Here is a 22,289-nt window from a genome sequence, read left to right on the forward strand (position 1 = left end):
ATTTTTCGGTAACTTACCCAACAACCAAAATCACTTACCCAACAACGGGCCTGAATCCTCGATAGCTCATGGGTAGAGACTGTACACATTGTGGATCTACTTTTTGCGACTCAAAAGTTCAGAACACTCTAATGTACAAAATATACATTTCTGGAGCAAACAATACAACCATACCGTATTTAAACCAGCAACTACAGACTTGAACACATGAATCTCCATATAAAATCCATGAGTTTGGTTGTTTTCTGAATTCAGATCTGCCGTGCACAATCGTTTATCGCTAGCAAGATTCCAAGGAAAAGTAACTCTCATACTTTGTCTAGCGACACGAGTAGTTCCCCTTCCAGATTTCGGCTGCACCGACAAGACTGCAATCCGACGGTCAGTTTTCAACAATATTTCATTTTATAAACAGATCACACGCAATCAATTGCAAACATTTAATCAACGTAAAGAACATGCAGCGGTTTCATACACTATTTTGCCCCAGAAAACTAAACTTCATACAGTGTTTAACGTTGGAACACGGGTGTAAAACTTCGTCTGCTAGTCACATTCGAAGAAAGAACATTTACTGAGCGATACCAAAACATGAACAGAACACACACTATCTGCCTTTACCGCCACAGCAGAATGACAACATAACTGTGTACTTGATTTTAGTTCAAAACATGGAAACTGACAAGAAGTGTTAACAAAATTGAATGATTTGCACGGAACTATACAACCGCGCATTAATCGATCGCCTGCGCAGGTAGACGGGTTGGGTGAATATGATTCGATCAAACTTTCGCACAAAAACTCCTCTTTTCTTTGAATAACTGAAGAAAGGAGGGATAAAGAGGTTACATACCTCGTCTCAGTGATTATCAAAAATAATGGTCTCAGTTCGCGGTCATGAAAAAGCTCGCTGAAGCTCGCATTTTTCATGATCCGCTAACTTCGACCATTATTTTTGATAATCACTGAGACTCGGCATGTAACCTCTACATCTCTGTAGGTTTTATTTCAAGGCGTTGGGGTAGGGGAGGGGATGAGGAGATCTAGTAAGTTTTGACGAGAAGGTAAGAATTGGCAGGATTGTGTATGTATTTTAAGATCTCGGCTTTGAAGTTGAAATGTGATGTGCGAAAATATGTGCTTAGTGCTAATTACACATTAACATGCTTCCATTTGAAACTTCGAGGTCTTCATCGGGGATTGACGCCCGACGAGTATACGGTCTTGCTGCGTTGCATTGCGTTCAGTTTCATTCTGTGAGTTCGACAGCTACTTGACTAAATGTTGTATTTTCGCCTTACGCGACTTGTTTTTATTTGTGGCTGCTGGTTTTAAAATATTAACTCTCTATGCTTGTATTTTAATGTTTACAATGGATTGAATTCTATGTCTATTTGTGTGATTCATTTAGTCCGTGTAGTCTTCTAATAGAGTAAGCCTACACCTGGCAGTTCGCTGATTTTTTACCTAATGCCTGTGCAAAAGCTTTATTCTCTTCTAAATCTTGCATTTATGTTTAGTGCTTTGTAACTTCCAGATTTTTTGTTAATGTGTGTGACATATTGAATTTTAACATCAAGTGGTTTTTTTTAAAACTGCCCTGAAACTGTTATCTGGTGGTGAATAGCGCTGTATAAAAAACGTTTTATTTTTGTGTATCTAGCTATTTCCGGATTAGGTAAAGGTATATTCGTTCATAAAAATCTCTCCTGTCGTGCACAACATGCTCTAACCTTCAAGTTTCATCTGATACCGAACCGAAAGCTTAATGTCCCCAATCCAAGAATAGTTTAGCCTAGTTTAGTTCTTCCGATATTTTTAAGTTCCAATGAGTCTCAATCTATGTAAAAACAAACGTTCATCGTATCTGACGGCACATTTTGAACAATCACATTGATTGAAGACTTCGTTATAAAATCTTCTTAGATTAACTTTTTTCATTATGGTTAAAAAAACCTTTACAATGCTTTGTTTAATTGGATGTATGTTTTGGAACTTTCACACAAGTGTCCATAAATAACGTTTAATAGTTGTGTACAGTCGTCCTTGCGTAAGTATTCCCGCAAGTACAATTACTCAAAGATGTGCATGTGAATTTAAAGGTATTTGTTTGATTTAAAGTTGTCCCTCTACGAGCGAGGACTGTGTGATAAAAACACACATCTTGTTTGTAAGATCACGCCATAACCATCGTAAATAAAGATTGTTCTTATATTATTATCTTGTCTTATTATCTTGTCTTATTGTCTTGTCTTATTATCTTGTCTTATTATCTTGTCTTATTATCTTGTCTTATCATCTTGTCTTATTATCTTGTCTTATTGTCTTGTCTTATTGTCTTGTCTTATTATCTTGTCTTATTGTCTTGTCTTATTATCTTGTCTTATTATCTTGTCTTATTATCTTGTCTTATTGTCTTGTCTTATTATCTTGTCTTATTATCTTGTCTTATTATCTTGTCTTATTGTCTTGTCTTATTATCTTGTCTTATTGTCTTGTCTTATTATCTTGTCTTATTATCTTGTCTTATTATCTTGTCTTATTATCTTGTCTTATTATCCTGTCTTATTATCTTGTCTTATTATCTTGTCTTATTATCTTGTCTTATTATCTTGTCTTATTATCCTGTCTTATTATCTTGTCTTATTATCTTGTCTTATTATCTTGTCTTATTGTCTTGTCTTATTATCTTGTCTTATTATCTTGTCTTATTATCTTGTCTTATCATCTTGTCTTATTATACTTGCATTACACTCCGAAAGTAAAATGTAAAACCACAATTCATCAAGTTAAAAGGTACCACTCTTTCCATGTAAACAATTCGGCTCACCATCTCAGATGTGGCCAGGCGTTTACATGAGATAAGGATCACAAGGCCATACCTTAGTTCTTTTGACACTCACCATCTCTGATGTGGCCAGGCGTTTACATGAGATAAGGATCACAAGGCCATACCTTAGTTCTTTTGACACTCACCATCTCAGATGTGGCCAGGCGTTTACATGAGATAAGGATCACAAGGCCATACCTTAGTTCTTTTGACACTCACCATCTCAGTTGTGGCCAGGCGTTTACATGAGATAAGGATCACAAGGCCATACCTTAGTTCTTTTGACACTCACCACCTCTGATGTGGCCAGGCGTTTACATGAGATAAGGATCACAAGGCCATACCTTAGTTCTTTTGACACTCATCATCTCTGATGTGGCCAGGCGTTTACATGAGATAAGGATCACAAGGCCATACCTTAGTTCTTTTGACACTCATCATCTCTGATGTGGCCAGGCGTTTACATGAGATAAGGATCACAAGGCCATACCTTAGTTCTTTTGACACTCATCATCTCTGATGTGGCCAGGCGTTTACATGAGATAAGGATCACAAGGCCATACCTTAGTTCTTTTGACACTCATCATCTCTGATGTGGCCAGGCGTTTACATGAGATAAGGATCACAAGGCCATACCTTAGTTCTTTTGACACTCATCATCTCTGATGTGGCCAGGCGTTTACATGAGATAAGGATCACAAGGCCATACCTTAGTTCTTTTGACACTCATCATCTCTGATGTGGCCAGGCGTTTACATGAGATAAGGATCACAAGGCCATACCTTAGTTCTTTTGACACTCATCATCTCTGATGTGGCCAGGCGTTTACATGAGATAAGGATCACAAGGCCATACCTTAGTTCTTTTGACACTCATCATCTCTGATGTGGCCAGGCGTTTACATGAGATAAGGATCACAAGGCCATACCTTAGTTCTTTTGACACTCATCATCTCTGATGTGGCCAGGCGTTTACATGAGAAAAGGATCACAAGGCCATACCTTAGTTCTTTTGACACTCATCATCTCTGATGTGGCCAGGCGTTTACATGAGATAAGGATCACAAGGCCATACCTTAGTTCTTTTGACACTCATCATCTCTGATGTGGCCAGGCGTTTACATGAGATAAGGATCACAAGGCCATACCTTAGTTCTTTTGACACTCACCATCTCTGATGTGGCCAGGCGTTTACATGAGATAAGGATCACAAGGCCATACCTTAGTTCTTTTGACACTCACCACCTCTGATGTGGCCAGGCGTTTACATGAGATAAGGATCACAAGGCCATACCTTAGTTCTTTTGACACTCACCACCTCTGATGTGGCCAGGCGTTTACATGAGATAAGGATCACAAGGCCATACCTTAGTTCTTTTGACACTCACCAAATATCCACAGCCTGAGGGATTTCTATCCAGATTTTTTTTTTAAATATGTTAACAGCAGCTACGGTTGATGTTGCTTTCTTTTTAAGACAGAGAGAGGTAATTGAAGCAGTCCAAGGTTCAACTTCTTTAGGGGGCGAATAGAAAATTATCAAAATCGTATTTATGATGTTTATCAATACATCTTTGTAGAATGCAGCAAACAAGTTATATGAGCTTGTGTGTATTTTAGCAAAAAACATGTATGTACATACATTTTAAATAAATGAAAAAAACTCATGTTAAAAGTGATGGGAGTTTGACCCATTGTTCCCTGTCCAATAACACCCAAATATCATACAAAACCAATGAAATGTGGTACCCTGGTGTAAATATGGCTGATACATGTAATACAAGTAAGCAGACTACTCTATTTGTAAAGAGGTGACTATGGAATCAAACTGAGTAATTTGTATTATATATTTTTTGTATGGAATGTGAAACATTAAGACATGTCTCAGACAGGCGCGCACATTATTTAACTGTGTTGTCTAATTCATGTTTGTTCCGAAATCACAACCACCTCCAGCCGACCAACACATTTTTAAAAATGGAAATGGGAATAAAATTTGTATAATTTTTCAAACGTGTTGTCATTAATTAAAAACTTGTGTATACATGTTGCTGAAATGTAGTTTACAAGCTCATCTTCGTAACATTCGTGTGCCAACTTTATGAAGGTGCATTGATAAACACCGGAGATAAGGTTGAGACAAATTATTCAATCCATGTTTCCCTTTTACATTGTACACGCAGGGCCGGACCAAATGAGTTGTAAGGGGGGGGGGGGTCCTCCTTTTTTGGGGGGGCAAATCAGCGAAGTGGCGAAGCCACAAGCGCACGCCTGCAAAGCACTAGGGGGGTCCGGGGGCATGCTCCCCCGGAAAATTTTTGAAAAACGGTTAAAATCTGTGCAATCTGGTGCATTCTGGGCCTAGTTTTGAGGGTTAAGAGCAGCATTGTTTTGGTGTTAAAACTAGTAAAAAAAAACCCCACTCAAAGCAAGGTACATGCTTTTTCCAGGGGTGGGGTTCCGGAACCCCTGGAACCCCCCCCCCCCCCCCCCCCCCTGGGTCCGGCCCTGTACACGAGAGGAGGTTGTAAAATTCAGTGATCGAATTTTGATAAATGAAGACTCAAAAAACGTTCAAGTTCCTCCTCAAAACACACCCAAACGCTCACAACCTACCCACCCATATCCACACCGACACCCACACGCTAATACACGATCTTTATTGTTCAATGAGACCAATCTGCAATGTCCATGTGCTTACAAGTCCACAACATAACCACCACCACCAACACCACCAACTCAACTCAACTCAACTCAACTCAAATTTTATTGGCTTCAATTTTCACATAGAAGAATTTGTCTTGCGCTTGGGATTAAGACATAGGCAGAAAGTAAGAGTGTAACATATAAAAACAGCATTCACCACCAACACCAACAACAATAACAACAACAACAACAACAACAACAACAACAACAACAACAAAAACAATGTAACCATACTGAATGGTGTGGGTAATTATTCATTCAACAGTTATCCATTTGTAAAAAAAAAAAGGAGTCATAGGTGCAGGATGGATATTTTCTGATACTTTATTAAGCGGACTACAATAGATGAATACATGGACTCCCTGTTAACAAACAAATCAAGAAATACTAAGTACTAAAACTAGAAAAGAACATATTTCAAATAAATAGGATGACATTTTGTTTACAATTACTGTTGAGAAACTGAAGGCAACTCATATTTACAATAATAAATGAAAAGAAACAGTGCACAAATAGCTCACATTATTCCAGTTCTATTCAATTCATAAAGTCCAAACAGTAATAAGCACTGAACATTTCTAAAATGTTAACCTTTGAAAATTACATGTTTAAAATCCTTGCAAATACAATTAACACACAAAATGATTTGCCCTAAATAATTCAAGCAGGTTTAAAACACTACATGCAACGAACGTACCTTGTCAAAGCGACAAAGGTGCATTTTTCTGACACAATAAGCTTATTTACTGCAAAAACATTTCAATCTTCTGTATAACCCAAATGCTCTGCTGTATGACCAAAAAGAGAAGATGCTTACTCAGACATGTAAACTTTAGTCAAGGAAGCAGCTCAAAGTTTATGAAATAACATAAAATCACGCAACAAAAGATTCATGTTTTACATGGAATGAGGTTCATTGTTATGCTGCCTGGTTTGTGTTGCAAACCAGTCAAACAGGTAACTATCCAAACCTAAAAATACTTTCTTGCCAAAAAAGGACCACTTAAAAATGTCCAAACTACAAAAGTTATTCAGCTTGTTTAGATGACTATCAATTTGACTGAGTGAGTAAGTTTGTGTTTGTGTGTGTGTGTGTGTGTGTGTGTGTGTGTGTGTGTGGGTGTGTGTGTGTGTTTGCGTGCGTATGACTCGGCATGTAACCTCTACTTATAATACAGACGCTCTGAGGCACAATCATCCAAGGAGATGGTGCCAAATGGTTATAATGTTTACAAACATCTCTCCAGAAAGGATTCTGAACTCTGTGTATTAATATGTTTCCAAACTTACCTCCTCTCTTGTGAATCTTTCTTTATTTGGTGTTTAACGTCGTTTTCAACCACGAAGGTTATATCGCGACGGCTCTTGTGAATAGTATGTGCAAGTGTACATAGCGCTTGTAAAAAGTTTCGCTGCTTTTCCTTCGCTACAAAGAACTCGCTGTAACCAGGAAATCTTTAGAGCTGACAAAAAAGTTTCAAATCCACCATTTTGAGCCCTTTAACTTCATACGACTGATACGCTACAATTCTCTTTATTCTAGCCTTCTTGCTATCCCACAGGAAGAAAAAAATAACTTAAATTCAAATCAAACAAAAACTTCGCATCAGGCAGGGTCTGTTAAACTCATAACAGATGAGTTAACTTAGACAGCGCCAAACTCTTAATAACTGTTATTTTTCCAAAGGGAGTTGCTTGTTGAAATGTTAACCAATGGCGATATAATAGAAGACTGTGTATTTCAAAACTCTCATTGCAGTACATATATGATAAAAATGGTCCCCTGGGCAAAGAAAGGGCAAAGTTTCCAAGATACATTAAGCTTGATTCAATCTCATTACAAATCTTCTGGTGATACGAAAAAATAAAATATATGCACTATGTTCTTAATATGGAGAACAAATACCGTGGACAATAATGAGGGACAAATAAGTCAACAACAAAAATTCTGCATAAAAACAAGATAGCCGACTAAATATTTGTTTGTGAACCATTGATATTAAAATCATTCATTGTTGAATGTTAGCCTGTTTTAGCAATTTACATTCATTAGATACATTCTTTCATAAAAAAGAGACTTTACATCATTCAAAACTCTGCATAGTATATACATTCCAATTTACACTAAGAAAAATATATACTTAGTAGGTGTGTTTACAAAAAGAACCACATACACACACACGTACTTAGGGAGACAAAGTTCGTCTCAGGTCTCGACATGTCCTTTCGTCAAATATTAAGCAAAACTATCAAAAAGGAAAAAAAGTTGTGTGTTTCGGCTTCTAACAAGAATAACCTGTATCCAATTCCTACATATTCAAAGCAGGTAAAGCAGGCAAGGGTCGGCAGCAAAATTCATAATCAAATCCTTTTATTTCAGACACATCTCATCAAAAACAAGAGGAAAACCAGAGCGGAGAAAGATGACTACCACCTGCTCCAAAGTGAAGAACAAGTCGTCCTACTCAGACTCCGCACTGGACATACCAGACCAAACCATCATATGGCCACAAAGCTGAAGCTGGTTCCCTCCCCCCTATGTCCGTGTGGCAAGAATCAGACAGCAGAGCACATCCTGCAGGCTTGTCCATACCACAGTGCTCTGAGGGACACCACCTGGCCAGAGGAGACAGCGCTACAAAAGAAGCTATACGGCCCCAAAGAGGAATTGGAGAGGACAGCACGTTTCGCCCTGCAGTCCGGACTGACGATCTAAAAAGCGAACGACAGGAAGAAGAAGACACATCTCTTTTGATCTAAGGTCTTAAGATTTGAATCATGTCTGCAGTCATCCCATGTCCGTTGTTAGTGGCCAAGAAAACCAACAAGGGAGTGACTCAAACGTAATTGATTAAGAAATGAGAAAGTCTGTCCGCACAAAATTAAAACGGCAGTTTGTACCCTCAACTTGGTTCTTCCAAAACTGTTTTTGTGGTAGAAGTATCGGCCTAAAAAAAAGTGCATCAAGTCGAAAACAAATTTGAACAAAAACACAGACAGAATCAAACATTGACCAATATAATTATAACACAGAACATAAAATGCGTACCAGTTTTAAAAGCAGAATACGGTTGAATGCGGTGGGTCAGTATTTTTACATTCAGTCAAGTAATTAGTGAGTGAATGTTTTAACAAGAGCGGCGAGCGAGGTTTGTCTCCCGATGTGTGTGTGTGTGTGTGTGTGTGTGTGTGTGTGTGTGTGTGTGTGTGCGTGCGTGTGTGTGCGAGTGTGTGTGCCTGTGAAAGGCATTTCTCAAAAACTACTGGACGGATTGTTATAAACATTGGTGCAGATATTTTGAGAGAATTTCTTTCAAACCCTTTTTGACGATTTTTAATTTGATGACGTAATATTTGACCGCTTGTATTAGTTGAAACGGCACTCTCACGACTACAGTTTTTAATCAATTTGTTTTAAATTTTCGTTACATGACCTTTGACTTGTGCAGACTATGGGCTCGCATTTCAGCTTGGTACCTTAAAGATTTAGTTGTGAAATGTTCACACAAATATAGCCGATTTCGTAAAAGTCGATATTTGAATCACAAAGGTAACATCATTGAATTCTGTATTGCCTCCTCTATCCGAAAATATACAGTTTTGTTGTAGTGGATTGCAACATGGGCTAAAAATTAAGTAAACCGCGACTTCTTAGATGCGCACGCTCGCGTGTGTGTGCAGATATTGTGATTTTGATTGTGATTCGATGTGTGGGTGTGTGTGTGTGTGTGTGTGTGTGTGTGTGTGTGTGTGTGTGTGTGTGTGCGCGTGCGTGCGTGTGTGTGTGTTTGTGTATGTTTGTGTGTATGTGTGTGTGTGTGTGTGTTTCGGAAGGTGAAAGGAAAGCGGACGTATTTTAGCATGCGTTCGCTTGACTGAATGGTTAATGACGCTTCAGCGTTCTTGTTGAATGTTATTTTCATCAGAGGCAAATAACAAGCGGGGATTCAGGGTGTCAAAAACGCAATTAAAAAGACTTGTTTCAAAAGGAACAAAACCATGCATTTTAGTGTTGCAATTGGACGGTTTTGTTCCTTCTACTGAGGTGCAAAATATGCTTGGTTTTACTTGTTCTGATTTCCTATCGATTATATTTTCTGTAGATTACATTTTATTATCAAATTATTCGTGGATTCCAACTTTCCAACTTTGGGATTAGGTGGAGTTTCCGGTCCACTGGGTAATTATACAACAAAAACAGATAATGTATGTCTGTCTCTCGTTTCGTCTCTCTGTTCGTCTGTCTGTCTGTCAGGATTGTTTTCTTTCTCAAAATAAACTGCCTTCTTCCAATAGGCACGTTGTTATCAAATGTATGAAAACGGCAGACATTTTCTTCTTAGAACATATTTTTTTTACAACTATTTACTTCTTAAAACGTCTGCGGATGAAGCACATTGCCGCCAGTATTAAACAAATGAAAGCAATGGTTCCCAGGACAATCCCAGCAATCGCACCACCGGATAAGCTGCCCTTCTTCTCGTCTTCTGAAACACACACACACACACACACACACACACACACACACACACACACACACACACACACACACACACAAATACAAACACACACACACACACACACACACACACACACACACAACATCGTCATAAGCAGCAGCAGCGCCATAAGCTTGTATTACCAACCGAATCATTTTGTCTTTTATCCTACATACGTGAGAGAGACACTCGGGAGATAATAATCGTTCAAATCACACGTGTTTATATCATGTAAATGAGGTCATGTCAAGCAAGTCTGGCAGGGACCTGTTTTTCCTCTGCTTGTGATGCCAAAGTCACCGAGACAAACGTCATTATAGAAAAAATATTGCGCTCGCTAATTACCCTCGATGAATTTTTAGAACTAACACGTCACGCCACACTTTAAGAGTGACGTTTCTTTACTTTGACGTAATAGATTGCACAAGGTTTTAGAAAAGATCGAGGTTCCAAAACAAGCGTCTTCAATTTAGCTGCCTCGACTGCAGGACATTTTCAGTAAAATACACGTAAGTACAGCATGTAGGATAAACAGAATACTACATGGCTTGCTGTTACGTACCAGATTTACACTCGTTGTTTTTTCAAATAGGGAACAGCTCGCTTTCGCTCGCAGTTCAATATTTAAAAAAACAACTCGTGTAAATCTGGTACGACACAGCAAGCCATGTAGTATTCTCTATTTCTTTTTTTCTAGCCGCTCATTATTTTTTTTAAAGTAACATCTTTTCTGTACGGGTCATTGTAATAGCACGACATTTGTTTAAAATGAGACTCGTTAGGGACTTCACGTTTCGGACAACTTTTAGTTGATCTGTCACGAGTTACGTTTCTTCCAGTGAAAGTGCTAGATGTTAGAACAGCAGTTGCACAAACCTAGCTTCATAACTCATATGCTTATTCAGAATCATGAGGCACGACAGAACGTCTTCAATTTTAATGTTTCAATGCAAAGAGGACAGGTTTCACAGTCTTCAGAGTCGGGTATGTCCCTGACTTTGATATTAAATAAAACGTTTCGTTTTGTTTAGTCGTGAATTTTCACTGGTCTATGTCGAATGTCCTCGGAATTTACATATGAAAAATAAACTTTGATCGAATTCAAGTCAAGTTTGTATTCCCCACCTGCGAAAGAGGTAGGTCGGTCGTGAGAAATGAGACGGACACGATTTCCCTTTTTAGCCACATTGCAATAGACAAAGGCACCAGTACAAAAACACACAAAGAAATCCAGTTAAAAGTACATTAGAAACCAAAGAACAGAGATAGATGAACACACTTAGTTAAAAAAAAACCAATGAATGTGTTTATATTTATTCGATACAATCGCATGCGAAGTAAACGGTCTTTTTTCTAAATGTGTCCGTCTCAAAAACATTAATTACAAATCTGTTCAGTTTGAATGGCTGTCAAAAGGTTTGGACGTAAAATGCTTTTAATAAGTAGGAATTTCCATCAAATCACGACATGAAATGGTTTTGAAAGGCTAACTACGGCTTATTCTACTTGCGCTTGGTCATTTTGTCACTCGAGCAAGGTGTCCGTCTCATTTTTTCTCACGACCGCCCTGCAGACAAATCGTCTTTTAAAACCGCCATACACAGCAAATTGTCATGATGCGACCAATTTTACACTTCCTATCCGTTGTCAGGCAGATGATCAACTGGCTGACTAAAGAATTTTTCGGCATGTGTTTATTTCAGAACACGTTATTTACTGTCTGTCTCTGAAAACCTTGAATTCTCACGACCGCCCGGCACTACTAGATTGACGGTCATTTCTTACCAAATGTTAAGCAGATTCATGTGTAAAATAACAACATTCAATGACTGTGTCTGATCAATGCCCGTGTTTTTTTCAATCCTTGAATGCACGGCATTGTGAATGTTGTGGTCAAGTGAGAGTTTTATAGACATCGCCGTACGTTTTTCAACACTTTGATGACGTCAGACAGCAGATTGAAAACGTTCCAACTTGGAAAGACAGCCAGTCACGATCATATAGGACCGATCTTTTATGAAATTTTACATGAGAGTTCCTGGGAATGATATCCCCAGTCATTTTTTCGATAAATGTCTTTGATGACGTCATATCCGGCTTTTTGTAAAAGTTGAGGTGGCACTGTCACACCCTCATTTTTCAATCAAATTGATTGAAATTTTGGCCAAGCAATCTTCGACGAAGGTCGGACTTTGGTATTGCATTTCAGCTTGGAGGCTTAAAAATTGATTAATGACTTTGGTCATTAAAAATCTGAAAATTGTAATTAAAATTATTTTTTATAAAATGATCCTAAATTACGTTTATCTTATTCTTCATCATTTTCTGATTCCAAAAACATATAAATATGTTATATTCGGATTAAAAACAAGCTCTGAAAATTAAAAGTATAAAAATTATGATTAAAATAAAATTTACGAAATCAATTTAAAAACACTTTCATCTTATTCCTTGTCGGTTCCTGATTCCAAAAACAATATATAGATACTAGATGATTACCCGCTTCGTCGGGTGGATCGCGAGACGGAGTATGCAGCGTGGAGGTTCGCACCGGCTCCGCCGGTGTGACGTCTTCATCTTTCGCCGTGTTGATATTTCGCTTCTCGGCCTCGTTGATCTAGTATAAACTCTACATTGAACAAAAAAACACCCTTCGATAGTACTGATGAGCAACCTTGTGTACCTTACATTCATGGGGCCAAATTTGTCCAACCAATTTGTTTTATTTAACTTAGAAATTTGATTCATCCTAAAATGTCGTCCTTCTTACTCAAGGGACGTAACCACTCAGTACACGTTTTCGAAGAATTCGATTTTGGGGGTGAAATCTATTAAATGTTACCACCAATTTTCTTCACATGCAAGAAACTGACATGCTTTTTGTCCATAAATAATTTCACTTCTTAATTTTACCAGGAAACAACATTTCAGTCTTGAGTATATCTTGAGGGGGAAATATGTACACAGCCAAGATGAAATCGTGACACCGGGATGATCGCGAGACGGAGTATGCAGCGTGGCGGTTCGCCGGCTTCGCCAGCTTAGAGCACGTGTTGACGTGATTGACGCCACACGAAGGAAGGAAGATAAACGCGCAAAACACTGGAGAAGATAAGGAAGAGTTACTGGAAATGGATCTACAGAAAAACCAAAATCGGTTCACCGCGCCGCGCTTAGAGCACGTGTTGAAAATTTTCATCGACCAGATTGTGTCCGGGGTCTACCTGAATATGCCCACCAAATTTGAAGCAGATCCATCGAGAACTTTGGCCGTGCATCGCGAAGTGACAGACAGACAGACACACACACACAAGCCCTATATAGATATAGATGATATGTTTGGATTAAAAACACGCTCAGAAAGTTAAAACGAAGCGTACAGAAAAGTGTGCTATGCAGCACAGCGCAACCACTACCGCACTAAACAGGCTCGTTAATTTCACTGCCTTTTGCACGAGCGGCGGACTACGGTCATTGTGAAATAATGCAGTGCGTTCAGTTTCATTCTGTGAGTTCCACAGCTTGACTAAATGTAGTAATTTCGCCTTACGCGACTTGTTTTAACTTTCCAAATGCCAAACTTTATGGCAGTGTTTTTGACTCACCTATGTAATGGTGAGTATTAGGATTCACATGTGTCCGTCCCCATGTCCGTAGACAAAAAACCTTAACGTTGGGGTTATCTCTGATGTTTTTCAAGCTAGACCTCTAAAACTGTGCACACTTTTAGGGTGTAATGATCTCATCTTGCTCTAAGTAGAGCCAACACTCTCGATGGTCTGCATCTCCTCAACTTGGATTTAAAAAAAAAGATCAAAGTGTGCGCTGATGTTCAAGTGGAAATGGCAAGACTCAGAATCAGAGAACAGCCCTTGGTTGTTGTTAACCACCTTTTCACCATTGGCTAAGGTTACCTCTTCCTCTCTGATTCTTGTGCCAATTAAGGTTCAGTCTGCAGTGGGCTGGGACAGCGTCCAGGTACTATGCCACAGTTCAGTCTGTAGTAGATATACTGACACAGCGTCCAATTACTATGCCACAGTTCAGCCTGTAGTGGATATATACTGGGACAGCGTCCAGGTACTATATCACAGTTCAGTCTGTAGTGGATATACTGGGACAGCGTCCAGGTACTATGTCACAGTTCAGTTTGTAGTGGATATACTGGGACTGCGTCCAGGTACTATGCCACAGTTCAGTCTGTAGTGGATATACTGGGACTGCGTCCAGGTTCTATGCCACAGTTCAGTCTGCAGTGGATATACTAGGACTGCGTTAAGGTACTCTGCCACAGTCTTTGAGGACGTCTTTTCCGTTTTTGTGATAGTTGGGGCGGAACTGTCAAGTAATCTTTGACTCAGTCGGGACTTTGATATTGCATTAGAGCTAGGTAGCTTGAAAATAAGCGAATAAGTTCGCTCATTAAAATTGTCATCAATAACAAATATGTCATTACAGATTCAAACATTACTGCATTGTACTTCTTATCTTTTTCTGATTTAAAATATATATACATATGAAATGTTTACTTTAAAAACGCGTTCAGAATTAAAGAAAACAGGTTGAGTATGCTTCGCGGAGACGAGTGTGACCCGTGACGGTTTTCGGGTATGGTTAACCGAGACTATCTGAATTTAGTCTCGCCGATGACTGTTTTTTTGAGTTTATCCTTCAATTTGATGCCTATAGATTGACTACAGGTTTATATATCGCTTCACGCGACTTGTTTTAGGCCTACATTTCGTCAAGTTATGTAAGTTCAGAATTGTATTATTAAATTTGTTACATAACATTCTAAAAATTGCAAATAATAATAACACTTTTGATTACAGATTCAAAAGTCATTGTATTGTATCCTTTCGATTTCCTGGATCCCAATGTATAAACAGATATGTCTTGCTTAGTGTGAAAATCTGCTCAAATGAGAAAAATCGCCTTTTTTTGTTCATATGCATCGCAGAGGCAACCCGTCTCGGTCTTCTGCTTTCGGCTAGCCAAATCTCACTAGCATTGTTAATGACTCGTCCCTGGTTCCAATGTTGATCTTTTAGTTTCAAATCAACTTAATGTTTTATTATCGCTTCACATGACTTGTTCGGTATTTTTTTTCGCTGTCATGATGTCACCATTTAGAGGGTAGGGTTACATTTTCAGGTATTTATTACTAAGAATATGCAACTTTTTTTCCAAGATCGTTTTATTTTCATTGGTCAATGATTCTACTTTAAAAAAAAAAAAAAGAGAAATGGAGTGCAATTAACATTGTTACTTTTTGAAGGTATGCTCATGACGTGCATCACAGCGAAATAGCAGTTGAGAAGAACGGAATTCCCATAATTAGTCCTTATTTGCTGCTTTTTTCACTGAGCTCGGAAATGATATTTTGCTTGCATTGTTATTGCTAATTTATTAAAGCCTCTGGACAATATTCTTTGAATAAATGGTTATCCAATTCTGTTTAAGTCTATCCCTTTGTTTGATAGAGTACTGTAACAAGATATCACATTATGTCGACAAGAATGCGTCTGCATACAAGTTTTTGTCTTGATTCCATCCAGGAGGATGTAAGGCTTTAATAAAAACATTATTTCAAAGGTCTCTGTCAAGATTGATTTTGTTGAAAAAAAAGGAAGTCTGTGATTAAAGATTGTGAAACCTGCCGGGATACATTTTAATAACTGTTGAATTCTTCGAATAGCTAACATAAAAATTATCTCTACGAAGGAAAATATGTAAATGAAATAGTCTTCAGCAGTTGAAAGGTTGTCAAAAAATGGCTGAAACAAAAACCAGTTCTGACCATCTTACCAGAGATCATATGACACGCACTCAGCAAAGTGTTATATGTGTTGCATTTACCTCATAATTATGTGTCTGTCTGTCTGTCCAACATAAAGACCAATGGGTCTGGATGTACTTGTGAATGTCTTGTTTTGTCAAAAAATGAATGTTCCCGTGACTAACCTTGCTTGTGCTTCGATTCTGAGTTTGGATCGTTAGCAATCTATCTGTCTATCTGTTAAAAGAACCTGTCAACATTCCCAAGTAGGAACGAAACGTGCTTTGTGGTATCAGCATGATAGAAAGTTCTGGACTTTGAATTGAAGGCTTAGTGTCGTTAAGAGACAGTAAGTATTAGTATTCGTTTTTACATTTAGTCAAGTTTTGATTAAATGTTTTAACATAGAGGGGGAATCAAGACGAGGGTCGTGGTGTATGTGTGTGTGTGTGTGTGTGTGTGTGTGTGTGTGTGTGTGTGTGTGTGTGTGTGTGTGTGTGTGTGTGTGTGTATAGATCAATTCCGAGAAAACTACTGGACCGATCTTCATGAAACTTTATATGAGGTTTCCTGGGTATGATATCCCAAGACAAGTTTTTCATTTCTTCGATAAATGTCTTTGATGACGTCATATCCGCCTTTTTGTAAAAGTTGAGGCGGCACTGTCACACCCTCATTTTTCAATCAAATTGATTGAAATTTTGGCCAAGCAATCTTCGACAAAGGCCGGATTTTGGCATTGCATTTCAGCTTGGTGGCTTAAAAATTAATTAATGACTTTGGTCATTAAAACTCTGAAAATTGTAATTAAAATTATTTTTTTTATAAAACGATTCAAAATTACGTTCATCTTATTCTACATCATTTTCTGATTCCTAAAACATATAAATATGTTATATTCGGATTAGAAACAAGCTCTGAAAATTAAAAACATAAAAATTATGATTAAAATAAAATTTCCGAAATCGATTTAAAAACAATTTCATCTTATTTCTTGTCGGTTCCTGATTCCAAAAACATATAGATATGATATGTTTGGATTAAAAACACGCTCAGAAAGTTAAAACGAAGAGAGGTGCAGTAAAGCGTGCAATGCACCACAGCGCAACCACTACCGCTCTAAACAGGCTCGTCGATTTCACTGCCTTTTTCACGAGCGGCGGACTACGGTCATAGTGAAAAAATACAGTGCGTTCAGTTTCATTCTGTGAGTTCCACAGCTTGACTAACTGTAGTAAGTTCGCCTTACGCAACTTGTTTTTGGCTCAGGTAAGTGTAGCCTATGCGATGCTAACTTTTGTCTGTCTGTGCGTGCGTGCGTATGTGCGTGCGTGCGTGCGTGTGTATGTCTGTGGTAGAAACTCGAACATTTGAAGACGTCACATTACCCCAATAAACATGCCAGAACTGGGCCACTGCTGGCTTTTTGCTGGCAAGTTTGGTAAAGCTGGCCATAAAAAAACCAACACTGGGCCAATTATGGTTTGCCAACAAAGGCCCAGTTATGGCTTGCCATCACTGGCCCATCTCTGGCATTCCAGTAATATTGTCGGCCAGTAAAATGCCTTAATTGGCCCACTGTTGGCACGCCATTGGTGGCCCAGTGCTTGTTTGCCAGCATTGGGCCATAGGTGGCGATTTGCTGGCAATTATAGGTGGGTTTTTGCTGGCACGCCAGCAGTGGGCCAATGCTGGATAATTGCTGGCAAGAAGATCTGCGACAGCACAGCGGTATGACTTTCTCACTTGGAGTGACGTAATGTACAAACAAATGTCGAAATATCTTGACGTCACTCGTGATGATGACGCATTGTCAACTAAATCCGGCCCGCGGTGGTTCTGCAGATGTCCGGTTATTTGTTTTGCATTCAACTTCAAGGAATTTCCAAAGCACCTTCTTCGATTTCAGTACGCGTCCGATCTCCTCCGGCTAGAAGCAAGCGTGGTGAGTTTCACAAACAGTTGTGTGAGCAGGTCGTCGCAACGGCGTTAGATCTAGTATCTTCTTGTTCTTTTCCTCCGTTGTCGGTCTTTTTTTCAACTTTCTTCTGCTGGACGTTTGAGTCAGTTCGCAAAATATAATAGACTTTAAGAAGTCGTCCTCTCTGTAAGAAAGAATCTGCGCGCGTGCGTGTGTGTGTGTGTGTGTGTGTGTGTGTGTGTGTGTGTGTGTGTGTGTGTGCGCCCGCGCGCGCGGTTGTGTGTGTGTGTGTGTGTGTGTGCGCCCGCGCGCGCGGTTGTGTGTGTGTGTGTGTGTGTGTGTGTGTGTGTGTGTGTGTGTGTGTGTGTGTGTGTGTGTGTGCCTTTTTCCTTTCTTTGTGTGATTGAGTTTGTTTTGTCTCTGTCAAAAGAAAAGCACCATAGGCATTACCATAAGCTTACTTGTAACCAAACAAATTGCATCTTGTGAATGTTGACATTGAGTATGTGTCTATTCACTCCAGGACAAAGATTTGTGCAAGTGTCTGACTGCCCAACTGGATAAGATGCAGCTCGCCTGGGTCTCAGTTCCTGAGAGAAACGCAAGAGAGCTGTCCGAGACAACGTAAGCTTCGCAGGTTAGATCAAAATACATATTCCTGTTGACCCCTTACTTCTGCTTGGCATTTTAGTCAGTTCAGAAAATATGATAGATTACAAGAAGTCGTCCTGTCTGTGAGAATGCCTCTGTGTGTGTATACATGTGTGTGTGTGTGTGTGTGTGTGTGTGTGTGTGTGTGTGTGCGTGTGTGTGTGCGCGTGTGTGTGTGTGAGCGCGCGCGCGTGCGTGCGTGCGTGTGCTGTTTGCTTGCATGCCTGCGTGTATGCTTGCGTTTGTTTGGTTGTTTGGTTGTGTGTGTGTGTGTGTGTGTGTGTGTGTGTGTGTGTGTGTGTGTGTGTGTGTGTGTGTGTGTGTGTGTGTGATATGGAATAATGAATTAAAACCAACAAAACTCGTTTGCTTTCATGTTTCAAGAGGTGAACGGCAGGAGGACTTGAGAGTTTCAATGGCTTACCGTAGGCTACGACGTCAGGACAAAGAAAAGAAGCGTTATCTCAACGTTGCGGATGCGAACAGAGAAATGACAGAATCAAGACAATCCTACGGAGGTTTACTGGGAAGTGAACAAGAAACATTCCTGCCTTTGGTCATCATGTCTCGAGTGTGAAATTTAGAACGCTGTACAAATAAAATAAAACAGTGAGCAACTGAAAACAAAGCGTACGTTTCTGTAATGTTTCGGTAATGAGTCGTTGCTGTTTGGAAGCTTTACATTTGTTTTGTTTTTAATATATATTACTGTATTGTTGTTGTGCCCGCTATAACTGCGTTGATGACGATATTCTGTCAAAACCACTGCCTTTACTTGCCAGATAAGTTACAAGACAAATGTGATTAGCATTTCAATTGCATTTTACTGATGAATTTGATAATTACGCATATGCATATTGCTAATGTACAGCTTGACAGCATTGCCCTTTGCTTTATTTGCGCACGTCTTGCCGCCAGCATGGGTTGAAAAGTCCATTGATGTGCTGTGTTTTGTTATTGTTATTACATTCACAGTAAAAAATGACAAAACAAAGCATATTTATAGACTTCTAACAACCATCTATGGGCTAACAAGACTGTGCAGATCGAGTACATGAATAGAGCCGTCATTCTATCCGAATCAGTGGTATTGGTATATTTCCTGCAACTTATTGGCATTTTGCTGGCAATGGTAAAGACAGAAATATGGCATTTTGCCGGGCCAGTTGTGGCCCGGTAATTTCAGCAGGTAAAGGGCCATTAACGGAAAATATATTGAAAAAAGTTTTTTTTAATATGGAACTAAAAACCTGCAAAATGCTGGCAAAATGCTGGCGAAATGCTGGCAAAATGCTGGGTTTTTGATGGCAAGCCATCAATAAGCCATCAAATAAATGATGGGTTTTTGCTGGCAAAATTCTGGCAAAATGATGGCAAAATGATGGCAAGCCATCAAAAAGCCATCAAATAAATGATGGGTTTTTGCTGGCAAAATTCTGGCAAAATGATGGCAAAATGATGGCAAGCCATCAAAAAGCCATCAAATAAATGATGGGTTTTTGCTGGCAAATTGCTGGAAAATTGCTGGAAAAATGATGGCAAGCCATCAAAAAGCCAGCAAATAAATGATGGGTTTTTGCTGGCAAAGTGCTGGCTTGCCAGTGATGGCCCATCAATTTGCCAATGTGCATACGGGTAATATGCCAGCATTGGGCCATAGGTGGGCCTTTGATGGCAGTAGTTCTGGCAACTGGCATTGCCATCAAAACGCCAGCAGTGGCCCAGTTCTGGCATGTTTATTGGGACATTGACGTCACATTATAACGTAAGAGGGTTAGACGTCACGCGAAGGAAGCACTGAAAGTCTCGGTCATTATTATTTTGAGCGGGCCGAGACTAGTTGGCAGTCGTGTCCCTGTAAGTAGGCTACATGCAGACAGACAGATCTAGATCTAGTGTCTCGCTTTCTTGCACAGTTTCACCTATGCTCTTTCTGTGTGTGTGTGTGTGTGTGTGTGTGTGTGTGTGTGTGTGTGTGTGTGTGTGTGTGTGTGTGTGTGTGTGTGTGTGTGTGTGTGTGTGTGTGTTACTGTTTGTCGATTTCTTACGTGAGCCTTGATGGCTTCGCCTCTTGTTTCTTAAAACAAATAGAATTAAGCCCAAACGTCATATTTGTCCGTCAAAAAAATCGGACATGCGTGCAAGAAAGAGGCGGGCGGGGAGAGAGAGAGAGAGAGCGAGAGAGAGAGACACACACAGAGCGATAGAGAGAGAGAGAGAGAGAGAGAGAGAGAGAGAGAGAGAGAGAGAGAGAGAGAGAGAGAGATTGATTGATTGATTGATTAAACTTTATTACAGAAGGATGGAGATTTTAGGCGTTGCCTAGTCTTACAATCTGTCCTTGCTAACTAACATGAATACAAAACAGACATGAAAACATTATAAGAGCAAAAGAGAGAGAGAGAGAGAGAGAGAGAGAGAGAGAGAGAGAGAGAGAGAGAGAGAGAGAGAGAGAGAGAGAGAGAGAGAGAGAAAGAGAGAGAATGAGAGAGAGAGAGAGAGATGTTGTACCGACCATAATGAGTGGGTGGTGTGTACTCAATTGCAAAATCTCCAGTAATGTGCCGCAAGATGCAGCGGTAGGCCTGTCCACGATACGTTTCATTCAGAGCAGCGAAGGGAAGAGCCAATGACGTTTCATTTCGAGTGAAGACAACTGCGTTGTGTTCTGGGTCATCCCAAACAAACAGGGCTGCTGGTTCGCCGAGACTTGTCGTCGTGCACGTGCAGACAGCATTGGGGTCATTGGAGGGTTGGTTGGTGTCAGCACAATTGTCCAGGGTTGGTGAAGAAGGGCTCACTGTTCAAATGATTATTAAAAGGTTGTCATTGAGAGTGTGTATGGTCCCTGTACAAAGTATAACATCCCTGATGTCTCAAATGCATACTACCCATGTTGAGACTGCACCGCCGAATAAGACAAGAAATGCAAATGCCCATGACAGTCTTCTGTTTCAAAGGCATTGAGTCAGAAACAATTTATTTGCTGCTCTAACTCCGTAAATGTTCGGGAACATGATATTGTTATGCTTGCTCGTAACTTCGATTCTTTCGATAAATTTCTAATTATTGCGCTATAATAAATGTTGCTTTAATTTTTAGCAGCTGTGTATAAAGGTCATACTTGCTCGTTACTTTCACTCTGAACCTGATGTGATTTTCGTCAGCAAATGAATACAGTTGGCCTCAGTTGTATCTTTGGTTATGTTTGATACAAACCCACAGGTTTCATTGTTACAGCGAGTTATGGAAAATTTTAAATGAATCGGTAAACTATGTCAGTCTTTGTGCTGAAGTAATAGCAGACCTGGTGTCTTTTACCAAATGCGAAGAGAATTATTCACCTAAGTAGTCTTCAGGTTAAAGGTAGCCATTAGTAGTAGCAGTCTTGGTCTCTTTCAATAAATGCAGATGGTTCCACGTTTCTAACGCCCCTTCAACCTACAAACGCAAATAATTGATCGCTTTGGTAGTCTCTAGAATAAAGTGAGCCAAAATTCCATTCGATTTCTACAGAAGCCATCAACAGTTTAATAAATACTGCCTTTTTATTTAAAAACAACAACAACATAAACAACCCATGTTTATGTCATTTGAGGAGAACATATGTGAGCTCTACCTGCAATATTGAGAGTGTAAGAAATGGTGTGGACTCCAGAGCTATGCAGCAAGTCACACTTGTATTGTCGCTTATTGAAGGTGACATCAACGGTGCTCAAGGTGAGTCTGAGTGAAGAATTCGATCCCGTCTGGTACTCGTTGGTTTTCCCGTCTGGATCCTTCCACAGGATGGCACTGGAAGAGTTTCCAATATTTTCGGCCACGCAGGTGCAGCTTGGTTCATTTGTCACAAAATACTTCGGACAGTCTTCCAGACTCATCATTGGTTGTTCATCAGAACCTG

General features: G+C 39.5%; 2 long non-coding RNA genes across 2 annotated transcripts; one reads left to right on the top strand and one right to left on the bottom strand.

Annotated features, from left to right (window-relative positions):
• Positions 1–5,843: 5,843 nt before the first annotated feature.
• On the bottom strand, positions 5,844–22,281 carry LOC138980543 (uncharacterized). Its single transcript, XR_011460379.1, has 3 exons — positions 22,005–22,281; positions 20,901–21,185; positions 5,844–10,022 (listed from the first exon to the last, which is right to left on the bottom strand). It is a non-coding gene; the product is annotated as an uncharacterized lncRNA (long non-coding RNA).
• On the top strand, positions 17,202–19,596 carry LOC138980922 (uncharacterized). The gene is made up of 2 exons (XR_011460496.1): positions 17,202–18,371; positions 18,770–19,596. It is a non-coding gene; the product is annotated as an uncharacterized lncRNA (long non-coding RNA).
• Positions 22,282–22,289: the final 8 nt, after the last annotated feature.

Source organism: Littorina saxatilis, linkage group LG11, assembly GCF_037325665.1.
Source record: "Littorina saxatilis isolate snail1 linkage group LG11, US_GU_Lsax_2.0, whole genome shotgun sequence".
NCBI classification, from domain to species: Eukaryota; Metazoa; Mollusca; class Gastropoda; order Littorinimorpha; family Littorinidae; genus Littorina; species Littorina saxatilis.